The sequence below is a fragment of the Schistocerca americana genome, chromosome 2, assembly GCF_021461395.2.
Source record: "Schistocerca americana isolate TAMUIC-IGC-003095 chromosome 2, iqSchAmer2.1, whole genome shotgun sequence".
Taxonomy (NCBI): domain Eukaryota; kingdom Metazoa; phylum Arthropoda; class Insecta; order Orthoptera; family Acrididae; genus Schistocerca; species Schistocerca americana.
This window is the reverse complement of record NC_060120.1, coordinates 334,545,430-334,559,390: the sequence shown is the minus strand read 5'-3', so window position 1 is coordinate 334,559,390 and position 13,961 is coordinate 334,545,430. Positions and strand designations below refer to the sequence as shown.

At 39.1% G+C, this 13,961-nt stretch overlaps 1 protein-coding gene across 1 annotated transcript in view; it reads left to right on the top strand.

Annotated features, from left to right (window-relative positions):
* LOC124593999 overlaps positions 1-13,961 on the top strand; it is a 90,307-nt gene that overhangs the window by 42,548 nt on the left and 33,798 nt on the right. The window lies entirely within an intron of this gene.

Sequence of the window (13,961 nt, the reverse complement as noted above, 5' to 3'; positions counted from 1 at the left end):
CATTACTTTCATGATGAAATTATTGTCCGCTCGTAGTTCTGCAAACATCCAATAGGCAAATGCTCGGCGTTTGGCTTCAGCTACACACCTCTTTACGTAATTCGTTGCATGTGATTCTGAGGATCTCTGTATGTTGAGAACGTCGACGAATAGATTTCACCGGACTTAATGCAACATTATCACTCACGATGGCGATATTTTCCGCAGAACGAGTAACACGACGACAACCTGGCGGTTTAACGTCCACAAACTAACTAATTTTCTCAAATTTAGCAATCAGTCTCATCACAATCGCCTTACTCGGTGCACTAAATTGACCAGACATTCCACGGAGTTTGCGAACAGTTTCTGCACAACGTTCACCACATTTGTAATAAGTTTTCGGTATGACAACACGCTGTACCTTACCGAAGCACTCTATCGATAACAACAAAGACAACAGATAAAAATCGAGCAACGTTCTGTACTGCCAACCTACTAGAACAGAAATGGCGAACATTTCAGAAGTTGTGTTCTTTATGGGACATCATTTACTTTATAGACAGATTGAGAACATATTGAAAATATCCCTATGTCGTTCTGACACGAAGTCCTATTTCAGTTTAGTCTGTGTACTGTCTGTGGGAGTGACATACAGACTCCATTGGATAATTTCCAAGTAACTGCTCATAGTGGATACTCTACAGATGTGTCAACCTATTCCAGGTTGTTATCAGATCGGGTAGTTAAGAGAATTTGTCTGTGCTGGAGTCTGTAGACCAAACTGGTGCCCATAGGGCTGAGAGGAAGACCGTGACTGAAGTTCGTTCACTGATGTAGACAGTATCAGAAGTCACTTCTTCGACCGTTACGGCGATGTGAAGACGGCAGTAGAGCGAGATGGCAAGGTGGATAAGAGGCTGCCCCACTTTCAGGAGAACTGAGTGAGACAAAAATCTTCGACTCCTTTACCCAGATTTAGGATTTATAGTTGGTGTGAGTAATGGCAGCTTGCTGTAAATATAGAAAAACGTGAGTTATTGCGGATGAGCAGGGAAATCAATCCTGTGATGTTCGAATACAGCACACTGCCACATGAATTAAATATATAGGCATAACTTTTCAAACCGATGTGAAATGGAGTAAGTACATTAGGTTGTTAGTAGGGAAGGCCTCTACTTGACTTAGTTTTATTCGGAGAATTTTGGGAAAGTGTAGCTCATTCATAAAGGAGACGGCATATGTAACACTAATGCGACCAATTCTTGAGTACTGTTCCAGTGCTTGGGATCCTAACCGGTTCGGATTAAAGGAAGGCATCGAACCAGTTAAGAGACTTGCTGTTAGATTTGTTAGCGGTAGGTTTTATCAGCACGCAAGTATCACAGAGATGCTTCGGGAACTCAAATGGTATCCCTGGAGGGAAGACGACGCTCATTTCGCGGGACACAGTTGTGGAAATTTAGAGAATCGCCACTTGAAGCCGACTGCAGAACGATTCTGCTGCCGCCAACGTACATTTCGCGTAAGGACCACGAAGATAAGATGCGAGAAACAGTAGGCTTTTAGGCAGTCGTTACTCCGTCGCTCTCTTTGTGAATAGAATAGGAAACGAAATGATTACCGCGGTACGCGGTACCCTTCGCCATGCACCTTACGGTGGCTTGTGGAGTATGTATGTAGATATAGGTTTTCTGGGCCTTCTCTAAATCACATTAAGTAAAACAATTTCGGATTGGTTTCTTCAACAAGTCCTCCTTCCGTGCCTTAGCGTCTAATGACGTCAATGTCCATGGTAAGGTAAACTCTAAAATTTCTCTTCCCTCTCGCGAAGGCGAAAAACGTAGAAATAAGCGCCTCCGAAACTAGAAAATTAGGTAAGACTATTACTCCTACATCCTAGATATTTCCTGTTAAATTCGATGCACGACATACAAAAGATGAGATCCTCTGTCTTTTCCCGTCATGGCATATTGCTCAATCCCCTGTTTTTCCCATAGAGTAAATATCTCTGGAGTGAGCATTCACATGCGCAGAACAGATTTTGTGTTGTCAACATACATTGCCGGCCTGGTCACGTGATCTCGGGACGTCGTGTGTTTGTCCGTATAGCGCCCTGTATATTTAGAATGTCACTACTCCCTAGTACAGACGGATTCTTTTCGTACGTGTCGTGGATTATTTATATTTGTTGCGCAGACATTTTAACAGTATCCATTTGATACCGGGAATAAACCAGCTACGTAACTTTTAAGGGCAAGTGATATTACATTCTGCTTCTTTGCGATAGGTGTCACAGTTCAGATGCACTCGATTTTTGGTAGTTTTCGGTATGTTACGGCACTTTATAGTATTACGGAGCCTGACGTACATTTTTGCAGTGATAGTCTTGCAAAACGACTTGACAGTACGCTAGTACTTTTGCAAGTGTCCGAAAAACATCGAATTTGCCACACATTTGCGATTATATCCCTGCTAATTCGTCCTTCTTCCTGCTATTTCTGCGTATTTATTTTCTCGTTTTTGCGACCTAAAGCACAATTTTTCTTACTGTTGACACTTTTAAGTATTTATTTAACGCATTTTACGTACTTGGTCCCAGTTCATTAAATAAATAGTAGACTGAGTAATCTAAATATATAATCGACAAGTCACTGATTAATGCATGGAGGATAGTATTTGCTGATACAACTAACCATTCCCTTTCCTATTCCACTAACAAATTTACGCGAGGAAGCGATTTTTTGTAAGCTTTTGTACGAGGTGTAATATCGATTATATAGTCATGAAATCATAGAAAAATAGGTCTACAGAATCAAGCCTTAATTATAATGCGTCTCGAAATTTTTAAACATATACAGTGTCTCTTACTATGATAACTATAATTGGAGCTACATGGTACGTACCAATGAAAAGTTACTATCACTCCTTTCACATATTTTTCTTTGCATCCGTAGCAACAACAGTAATTCACTATCGCTATTACGCTATCAACAAACGGTGAAGCACAACAAAAACTCCTGATATCATAAACTTCAAACGCTGCAGAAAGCACACATGCACAGCGAAGTCCCGAAAACACGTGACAATCCTGGTTTAATGTTGACAACATGCGCAGAACTCAATGCTCACTCCAGAGATATTTACTCTATGGTTTTTCCATGTGAAGCGAGGGATGTTGCCAACACTTTTGTTTTGAGAATGGTTGTAAGTCTGGCACACAGATCTCCCTGTCTTTCGCTGATGTCAGTTTGCTGTTGGACTGTGGAATACGTTTCACATGTGATTACGGTGGCTCTATTAGAGGCTAATCATATTTCCGGAAGAAACCAACATGAACTCTATATTCGACGCCCAAGTTAAAGTCCCATAAGTACGACAGAAAAAAATCGTTTTGTTTTTCGTTCATTTTCGGTGTTACTTTTTTCTCAATTCAGCGTTATTTTATGCCGACTTGATGTTATGTTCTGACGGTTTATTTCTCAATACTATGTTCTTTATTTTTGTTATATTTTATTGTTTTGACACCTTATGTTGCTAAGTAACATATACCTATCAATTAAATTATATTTATTAACGTGATACAACTCATTTAGTTACATTATGAAGAAGTGCCCACAAACTTATTAAATCTAACCAATTCAGCAACAAATATTTTGCATAGAAACATTTAGGAAGCTTTTCAAAAGGAAACTTTCTTATAGCTTCAGGTTTTTTTTCGGAGACAATATGCCGTCAATTCTTTTATGTAGTGTAAAAACTGTCATCCAGAGTCTATATTTGATCACAGAAACTACTGGTATTGAAAGTTACTATTTCAGCAAATTTTGAATATCTTTAGAATATCTTTAGAATATCTACACTGCTGAAACCTGCCATTCCAGGTATACACGACAGTCTTATAGCCATGTGATCATTAACGGAGTTCGTCATCAATATCATCCTATTGTTGAAACAGGAACTTACTACTGTGAACACAGACTTGTACAAATATGTATCTGTGGCCTTGAGCGTTCACAGCCCAGTTTGAAGGTGCAATTCAATGGGTTTCACTGTTTCTTTCACCTTGCAACTGAACTCGGGCTCGTTTACTACCTATTTTTCACGTGGCTCATCTGTAAAGGGGGTTGGTAGTAAACGGTTGCATTTGCGCCCCTATTATTGAGTCTGATATTGGCTGGCTTTTGAAGAGCAGTGAATTGAACTATACACATTCAGATTGAAACTTATTTATTCAAAAGAAACACTTTAACGTTGTGGCCATGCAATTTTTAAGTTCACAAATAATAATCGGTGCAATTCGTACACTGTTTGTCTCACACCCACACACTTTCACTTTGTTCCTTCGCATACCCTGGCGTCCATGCTTGCACTCGCGGCACTTTTCCGCTCCCAACTCGCCACCACAACGGCCAACCACCAAAGACCTCGATTTTCCCGCTCACATCCACAGTCCTGAGTCGGGTCACATGACACCACAGTAGTCAAAATAATTGCTAAACATGGCCACAATTCGTTTACAGTATTTTATAATATTTAAATACTTAAATCTAAATACATTATATAATTTTACAAATTATCACCACACTTATATAATTCGTTGCAATTAAAAGAAAACCAAAACACTATCCAACGGAACTACAACGTCCATCAAAACACAAAACAAGTATTTTCTGGTCTATTTTGCCCAGCATATTATCTCTGCTGCTGTGCTTTAAATTTTAAATTACTTGAAAGAGTTCCATATTATCCCCTGTTACCTTACATACCCCCACTTCATGGAGACATTACCTTAGTAACGGCAACATGAAGTAGCACCAAATGGAGTGAACCCATATTACTTTACATATTAAACATTTTAATTATAACTATAATGGCACCAAAACATGTAGAACAGTGCTATAGCGGTGAGTTAATCAGTGTAAGTACTGTCATCAGAAAACATACATACATAATCCAACAATGTATCCAACTCAAATATACAATTGGATAGTCTCCTATTGAGTCTGATTGGGCAGGCAAAATAAATGCCCATGTTAGTCTATATGTAGGTTGCACACACACAGCACATTAACACTTCCATTTTTTACACAGTTGTTGCTGTAAGTTGCACAGAGTTGTTGTAACCAGATCCTTTTGTTCACAGGTTTATGCATTGGAATACAGTCTTTCCAAACTTGCCAGCCAACAGCACTGTGCTTCCTCTCATTAGCCAAGCCATCCTATCAAAATTTAATCAAATCCTCTTAAATCTTGGCTAGACATGCAGACCCACATTTCCCAGGAATCAGGCTATCCAAATCCTCCCTGGAACATCCTGTTTTCACTGATCAGTTCTTATTGAGGTTTGTACAAATGACAAACATGCACATAAATCAAACACAAACATGGCATAGTTAAATATATTCTATTTCACCCTTCAAATATTCCCAGATCAGGACCTCCGACACTTCTACCCCCACGCACCAGTATCAACTCCAGGTGCCACAGATACATTAGGAATTTTAATCAAATCTCTTTAACTCGACAAAAGTGTACATAGGAATCTCACTTCCTTAACCTTTATTCTTTTACCACATATTTTTTCAACTCCGTTACATTTCTCAGTCCAAATGGCCTTTTGGACACTGGATATACCAACCTATATGCATTAGGGTGTGGACAACCCGTTATCTCAAAGGGTCCATGGTATAATTCAAATAACTTTTTGATTTCGCCATCAATGTCACTGGATTTTTTCTTGTTCCTCACCAGCACCTTATCTCCCTCCTTGAACTTTGTTGTCTTATACCTTTCTCCATGCCTCCTCTGTCTCTCATGTCCTTTCTTTAACATTTGCTCTCTGGCCACCTGCATCTTCTCTTGACTTGTCAAGTCTTGAGATGGAGGAAAATCTATGTGTTCTGCTATTAGATTGTCAGGCTTGATATCTTTCATGAGCTCATAGGGTGAGAATCCTGTTGCACAACTCTTCACTGTGTTCATAAGATCCTCAAATACAGTTATATATTCTGCCCAAGTACTATGCTTTTTACTGCAATATGTCCTACATAGCCTACCCAGCTCCCTCATATACCTCTCAGCAGGGTTTCCCGCAGGGTGATACACTGAAATCCTTATATGCTTAATCCCAGATCTTTGCATAAACTTCCCCCACACACTAGATACAAATTGTGCTCCATTATCAGACAGAACATTCTCTGGTTTTATAACATTCACAAAGTAATCTTTCTCTAGCTTGTTAATTATATTCTGGCTAGTGGCCTTTTTCAGTGGATACAGCCTTACAAACTTTGAGAATACATCAACAGCTAAAAGAACATACTTTACACCCCCTCGGCCTGTTGGCAGCCTCCCAAATAAATCAATAGCCAGCAGTTCTCCATTTCTTTTAGGAACAATATTCTGCATCTCTCCTTGTACTGCAATAGTATTATACTTCACCTTTTGACATTTGTCACAAGAAGCCAACTGTGTCTTTACTCTCCTGGCCATGTTGTTAAAACTAACATAGTCCTGCAGTATTTCCAAACATTTTTGAGCCCCATAATGCCCATGGCTAAGGTGGATGTAATTTATTAATTTTTCCACATGCTCATCTGGAAAACATACCTTCCACTCCTCTTTGTCCAAATTTCTTCGTCTAAATAAAATACCTTTATAAATTCTATAATATTTAGCTATTTTTTCATGTTCTTTACTTCCAAAGTTTGTTTTGATAAACTTCAAGGTTTGGTCCCCATTCTGAAGTCTCCTCATGTCCTTACAGATGGATCTGATTTCCTTCTCTTCACCCACTCCTTTCATATACAATATCTGTAGTCCTTTCTCGTCTCCATTCGCTTCATGTTCTTCTCCAATGAAAGGTAATCTTGATAAGGCATCAGCCACATTGTTGTCTGTGCCCTTAATATATCTTATCTCATAGTTAAACTGCTGCAAAAACATGGCCCATCTCATGAGTCTATTATTTAACAGCTTACATTCTTGCAAATAGCTCAGAGCCTTATGGTCTGTGTAAACAATCACTTTCCTACCTTCCACATATATCCTGAACTTCTGAAATCCAAAAACTATGGCTAAAAGTTCCTTCTCTGAGATACCATACATCAATTCATGTTTGGACAGCATTCTACTTGCAAAAGCGATTGCCCTGTGCTCGGTCTTCCCATCTACTACCCTCTCCTGAAATAGCACTGCCCCTATCCCATAATCTGAGCTGTCTGCCCCAATACAGAAAGGCAAAGACAAATCTGGATAGAACAAAATTTTGCTGTTTTTTAAGCTATTCTTGATGGCTTTAAATTCCCGGTCACAGTCAGATGTCCAGCACCAGGTTACACTTTTCTTTAATAGTCTACATAAGTTAGGTGAATTCAGGCTATAATCACTTATGTACTTCCTATAGAATGAACATAGTCCTATAAATGATTTCAATTGTTTCCTGTTTGTTGGCACCTTGCAGTCAACAATAGCCTTGATTTTCTATTTATTGGGCAGAATGCCATCAGGAGTTAACTGATGACCGAGAAATAGTAATGTTGCTTGAAAAAATTCACACTTACTTAACTTAAGGGTCATCCCCCCTTTAGATATAGCCTTGAATACATCCTCCAACAGCTGACAGTGCTCTTGCCAATTGCTACTCGTAATCAAAATGTCATCTACGTACACTGTCAATTTTCTCATTAGTTCATCACCCAACACATGACTTAAAGCCCTTACAAAAACTGCTACAGATATTGATAAACCAAATGGCACAACTGTAAACATATAAGTCCTGCCCTCAAATAAGAAAGCAGTGTACTTTCTGCTCTCTTCAGCCAATTGCACCTGCCAGAACCCTGAAGTCAAATCAACACTTGACAGAATTTTAACATTATAAAATTTTTGCAACAGCTCATCCATGTTCTCTGGCTGATCATTTTCTTTGACTATTATTTTATTTAGCTTTCTTGCATCCAGTACTATTCTTATAGAACCATCCCTCTTTTTCACCACTACTATTGGATTACAATACTCACTCCTCCCCATTTCCAATATGCCCCACTTCAACATCATCTGTATCCTTGCCCTTACAGCCTCTCTATTAGCTATTGCTATAGGATAAGGTTTGGCCCTTATCACTTCATGTGGCAATACCCTCAAAACATAACTGAAATCTACGACTTTTCCAGGTCTGTCAGAGAACACATGCTTATGCTTACACAATAAACCTGTAAGCTGCACCTTTTGTTCCTCATTTAAATGTCCCATTTCATTCACTTTGTCATGTATCTGCTGTTCAGTGCAGATCTCATCACCTACCTCTTCTATCCTTTGTAAATGAGTAATAGTCTCACCTCCTTTTAATTCCCCTTTAAATTTTATTCTTCGTCTACTTCCACCAGCATCAAATTCTACCATTCTGTCCTTTACAAAAATGCTACAGTCATACTTGTACAAGAAGTCCATACCCAAAATTACATTCAATGCCAAACCCTTCACCACAAAGCAACTAATATCAAAACAATACTCATTACTATTAAATTCCAGTAATACTTCCCTGCTGATGGGCTTGCTACATGTCCCAGTTGCTGTCTTAATTTTGACTCCTGTAACTGGTAATTCTATTAATCCTAAACCTTTAATTTGCTGCCAGAAAGATTCAGAGATTGCAGATAAACTTGAGCCAGAGTCTAATAATGCTATATCTGCAACTCCTCCCACACTGATATCAATTATTGGCTGTATCACCTCTATTTCTACTCTGCTCAGCCCTGATTCCCGTAATAAATCTCTTTCTACTTCACTCCTGCTTTCCTCTTGCATAATGCAAATATCTTTAGGTCTTTCTCCAAAACATACATCAGTATCCCCTTCAAACAGATCCTTAATAGCAAACTCAACATTCTCCTCTTCACTTAATTCTTCCAATTTTCTGGCAATTTTAAATTTTATTTTACCCCATTCTTCAGGCATCAAAGCTTTATGTAATTTTGCATAGGACACCCAATCACTCAAATCATAATCAGCCTCCTCCTTTCCTAATCATCCACAATTAACATCTTTGAGGCTTGCATCATCAGTTAAGAAAACATAGGTTTCAATTTTATCTTCTGGGCAACCTACAGCAACATTCTCCATATCATTACACATTTCCATATCCACACTGAAGTCATTATCACTACCACAGTTAACACCTGCAACCACAAGCACAGTAACCTTATCAATAGGTGATTTAACAGCATTTTCCACATTGTTAAATACACCACTCATATTAGCCTTTACATCACACTGAATAACCCTCGCCTCACCTTTTCCACAATTCTCCATACTATTTCCAATAGACATCTCTACCCATTCATCACACCCATTATTACTGTGAACATTGCCCCTTAATTCCATATCCACTTCTGTTCCCCCTTTTGATGAAACTACCTCTGTCTCTGGTCTTTCAATGAATTTTGCTGCACACAAACCAATATTGTCCTTCTCTGCTTGTAATTTCTCTTCCCTTTTAAACATGTCATCAATGTAATACTCCCACTGTTCATTGCTGATATTAGCCTTGTTCCCTTTTTTCCTCTTATACCTTTTATCTGTATTTCTATAATTGTTAAAACCCCTCCATAGATTTTCATTTCCTAAGACAGCATCCATATGACATATCCCAATTTCCATATTTTCCTTGCTGACTTTATTACTCATCCCATCATGTCCTTGTCTGGCCCTGTTCACATAATTACCAGCCCCCCTGCGGACCTTAAGTGAGGCATCAATTAGTTTTTTGATTGCCTACCCTGTCCATTTGCATCTGGCATTCCTACCCTCATACCTTCTCTATCACTCCTCATCTGATCAAAATTGTCTCTTCTCCCTCCAAAATTTCTGTCATACCTTTGTGGCTTGCTTCTCCAATCTCTATCCTGATTATTCTGATCACTTCTATCTTCTCTCCACCTGTTATGGTTATTACTGTATTCATAATTAATACTGTTTCCCCTTTCATGATACCTTCCACTCTCCCTATGTTCCAGGTATTTAGGTCTGTAACACAATGCCCTGTCCATATTATCCACAAAATTAAGAAATTCTTCCACTGAATCTGTTGCACTGTGAATCAAATCCCATTGCAAATGCTCTGGTAATCTTCTCTTTAGTGTAGATATTTCTGTTAATACGCCCAGTGGCCTATCCAGATGATTTAATTTATTCAGTTCTCTAACACAGAACTCTCTCATACTTTCCTTTCCACTCTTGTAACTGGATCCATTCAAAAAATCGTTTTGCAATCTTAATTGTTTTGCTTGGCCCCAGTATTTGTTCAAGAACAGGTTTTCGAAGGTTTTAAAATCACAAAATCTATCATCATTTTGGTTTGCCCATGTTTGAGCTCCCCCTTCCAACTGCCTCTTAACATATTTAATTTTTGCCTGCTCACTCATCCCTGTCACAAAGTTATCCTTACACGCAGCTAGAAAATCAACTGCATGGTATTTATTCTCCCCATTAAAAGGTTTTGACAGAAATCCATGCCCCAGAGGATATCCCAACAATAAATTTCCATTCCCTGCTGCCACAGTATTAACTGTTTCCCTCAAGACATTTATTTCCCCTTCTAATTCCTTCTTATTGTCAGTAATTCCCTTATGGCAATCCAGCACTCCTATCTTAATGGATTCAATGTCTGCCTCTGTTTGTCTTTGAAATAATGTGCATTTCTGTTCCTGTACCTGAATCTGCCCCACAAGATTACTTTGCACAGTGTCCACCTTGGCTACTAGGCCTCTTTCAACCTCATCAACTCTCTCAATAATTCCCTCAACAATTTTAACTGTGTTTTCAACTTTATCTGTAATTTGAGTGAATTTGAGATCTAGCTGATCAAATTTTTCACTCACTGTCTTTATTTTATCACTAAGCCTTAATTCCATATCCCCTATTTTCGAATCCATTTCTCCAACTATTGCAATTTTTATATTCCCTATTTTCGAGTCTATTTCTCCTAATTTACTAGTAAGTTTTACAAAAAATGTGCCGAGGTCACTTCCTGGTATCCAGCCTATTTCTTTTGGCATGCTAGGGCTACTACAGGTACTCCTAACATCCACTGATTCACCTTCACTTTGAGATTCACGCGTCTCATCGGCCATGGCTAATGAAAAGGACACAATTTTGCAATGTAGCTGCTGGCTGTACTTATCTTTTAAATCCTCGTGTGACGCGACGTCTGCAGTGAGCTCCGCAGCACAGCTATGCAATGAATCTTAATCGGCGGCGTGGACACACAGCAAACTCAATCAGGAGCGAGAACACGTTGCGTAGGCCCTTGGCAGCATGTAGTCGTGTTGGTCGGTGGCACGGACGACGGCGTTGATCGTCGGCAGAACGTGGATACAGCTTCGACTGCTTTACCCGTAGCAACACATGGACGTGGCACGGACGACGGTTTCTTCTCGCGGCAGCACGTATCGCGGCACGGACGACTGTTTTACCCGCGGCAAACACGTGGTCGACTCATCAGACTGTGTAACTGACTGCTTCACAATCGTGGCGGCCTTATATCGGCGTAACCACGGGGCAGCGCGTATCTTGTCCAGCACAAACACTCCGGTACTGCTAATGCACCGATTTAGCTCAGAGCCCCCACACTGACTGTTCAAAAGCCTAACATCAGACGGACATTCGATTCCGAAATACTATGGAATATGGAAGAAAGTCCTATCCCGGACGAGCCCCCAATTGCAACTGAACTCGGGCTCGTTTACTACCTATTTTTCACGTGGCTCATCTGTAAAGGGGGTTGGTAGTAAACGGTTGCATTTGCGCCCCTATTATTGAGTCTGATATTGGCTGGCTTTTGAAGAGCAGTGAATTGAACTATACACATTCAGATTGAAACTTATTTATTCAAAAGAAACACTTTAACGTTGTGGCCATGCAATTTTTAAGTTCACAAATAATAATCGGTGCAATTCGTACACTGTTTGTCTCACACCCACACACTTTCACTTTGTTCCTTCGCATACCCTGGCGTCCATGCTTGCACTCGCGGCACTTTTCCGCTCCCAACTCGCCACCACAACGGCCAACCACCAAAGACCTCGATTTTCCCGCTCACATCCACAGTCCTGAGTCGGGTCACATGACACCACAGTAGTCAAAATAATTGCTAAACATGGCCACAATTCGTTTACAGTATTTTATAATATTTAAATACTTAAATCTAAATACATTATATAATTTTACAAATTATCACCACACTTATATAATTCGTTGCAATTAAAAGAAAACCAAAACACTATCCAACGGAACTACAACGTCCATCAAAACACAAAACAAGTATTTTCTGGTCTATTTTGCCCAGCATATTATCTCTGCTGCTGTGCTTTAAATTTTAAATTACTTGAAAGAGTTCCATATTATCCCCTGTTACCTTACAACCTCCGCCTGAAATATTTCTCCTAATCTTTTTCAACCGTTTGCTAGTTTCATTATTAAAAATTCCTTTTCCCATAGTAAACTTGGAACATTTTAATCCGCCGACACCATATTTCCCGACGCCTTTGCCCGACAAATCGTTCTAAAAGTGGTAATTTTTAGCGAGAGATATTTAAAGCTGCGCATCATTTCAACTGCGTATTTTCGTAATGCATATGTTTAAATACGAAAACCTCCAAATATGACATTGCAACTTCACCAACTCGTAAATCGATCGGCACCAACTTGGTTTGCTTCTATCGCCCAATCACAATCCAGTGACGTGATGGAAACATGTTTCTGGCGGTAGGAGAGAACGTGAGAATATTTGTTGCAATATTTACTCATTATTGTTTCTTCTCTTTCGTAAAATGAAGTCTGCGATGACAGCCCGACGTGCAGTGTAGCCCGAGTGACGGATGGAAACAAAACAAGGAGGTGCCACGTTGATTTACGTGTTTGGGTTGCTGTGTTTATGGGTATCGCTATTTCCTTGTCATCACAAAAATATGCAGTTTAACTGATGTATCGCATTAAAGATATCTCCAAAACACTACTTTTCACTGTGACTTGTTGCACAAAAGTATCGGGAAATATAACTTCAACAGATAAAACTCTTACCAGCTGACATCATATTTAGACATCAGTTTTCTAAACTGGAAAGAACCAACACTTTAAATATATGTATACAAGTATTAAAAATTAAAAAAATTTAAACAGTGGCTAAGGCCGGCAATCCATTGTTAAGTATAAGTATTATTAAGCATTATACAAAATTATATCGCTTGGTTTATTCAACGGCAGCAGATTCCTAACATGCTAGTTATCATCGTTAAACTCCTGTTCGTTTAACTGTAAGATGAACTGTATTGATGTCCATCACTTAATTTTAAATACATTTACTTGTTTCTTAAAATGTTATTAAAACATGTAGAATTTATGTAAGTCACACAGAGCCAGCTGCGAACGCCATCTAGCACGTCGAAACCTTGTGGCCGTCAGACCCCAAATCGCTACATTACCGGCCACACAATGTGTGTACTGTGTATATGGCTTAACGTTGCGTTTCTTAAACGTTCTGATGGGCATCTACTGGCATACTATTCACATGTACCACTTACAGCAACACGTATATGATGATCACTATTACGAGACAATGTAAATACTGATTGTGTCAGTTTCTAATTTTTAGCGGCATTATACAGTACCTTTCGTAAGACGATACTTCTTACATTTTATCATTTTAGTGGATGGTTCCTTATGCGAACATTGTTCTTTTATTTTCACCGCCTTTCCTCCATATTAATGTATATTTTTAGTTTTATGACCATCGTCCAATTACACTGGCCACGAACGATTAAAAATTGTTTTTAACTATGTAATGTATGGATGTTCTTATTTTGCTAAGTATTTTACGATGTGTGAAGCCGTAATGTCACCACCACTATTCAAGGATGTTTTATGGTGCGTTTTCTGTAATTAATTCGTGTGCATACTCTCGGACACAGCTAAGATATTAC